The sequence below is a fragment of the Cydia amplana genome, chromosome 5 (assembly GCF_948474715.1).
Source record: "Cydia amplana chromosome 5, ilCydAmpl1.1, whole genome shotgun sequence".
In the NCBI taxonomy this organism is placed as follows: Eukaryota; Metazoa; Arthropoda; class Insecta; order Lepidoptera; family Tortricidae; genus Cydia; species Cydia amplana.
Genome location: NC_086073.1, coordinates 16892824 through 16893835, shown reverse-complemented (window position 1 = coordinate 16893835; position 1012 = coordinate 16892824). Strand labels below are relative to the sequence as shown.

The following is a 1012-nucleotide window of genomic DNA, read 5'->3' as shown; positions in this document are numbered from 1 at the left end:
ATTGTTTTAAATGTCCATGTCAAAAATATTTTTTACATTACTAATATACTTACTTACAATTAACTGAATTTATAAAGTGGATAAAAATCGGCCTACAATTTTTACTTAAATATTAACTATAAAAAATCAATAAAAGATGGAAAAACCGTCACATGATTCAAATGATTTAAATTAAACTAGCCACATGTAGTGACGGTATTCAAAAACAATACAAATTGTAGTATTTGTCATCAAAGAATAAAATCATGTAAGAATAAAGATACAAATTGACAATATCGTACTGTAAACCCAATTATCAATATCGTACTGTAAACCCAATTATCACAATCCATATACGACAAAGAACCTATAAGAGAGGGAAAAAAATGCAAAAAGTACTTCAAGGTTCCACCGAGATTTGAACTCGGATCGCTGGATTCAAAGTCCAGAGTGCTAACCATTACACCATGGAACCGGTGAGATGGCGGCCGAATTTACCGACTAGCTGTCGCATGCTCTTCGGCACGCCTAGAATGTGACGTGTTCTATTTACTCAATTCGATAGAGTTCACGACTTTGTAATTGATTTAGTTCGAATAAACGATATCATTTAGAACTTTTTCTACTCCAGCACTTAAATGTGTCAATTAAATGACTGACAGTGATATCTAAAGCAATGTCATTTGAATGCTTTGTCTATAGGCTCATAAGATGACTGCTAGCAGTCATCTTATGAGTATAATACAACTGCTTTATTTTTTTTAAAGATACAAGTTCCGATCATCTTGATTGAAAGAGGTATGTTTTCATTTACAAAAATAACTCTTTTTTTTTTAAATAATAACTCAATTTTTTTTAAATAATAACTCTTTTTTTTTAATAATAACTCTTTTTTTTTAATAATAACTTTTTTTTTTTTGCTGCAGCTGTCATAGAAAAAGTAATGTATGCAACAGCTCATGGTTGGTCGATAGCATGGAGGCGCTTCAGTCCTACATGGATGCTCTGCAAAGGTCGTGCCTTAGATTTGGCT

General features: G+C 31.5%; 1 non-coding gene across 1 annotated transcript; it reads right to left on the bottom strand.

The window, feature by feature from the left end:
* Nucleotides 1-382: 382 nt before the first annotated feature.
* Trnaq-uug (transfer RNA glutamine (anticodon UUG)) lies at nucleotides 383-454 on the bottom strand. Its single transcript has one exon. It is a non-coding gene; the product is annotated as a tRNA-Gln (tRNA).
* Nucleotides 455-1012: the final 558 nt, after the last annotated feature.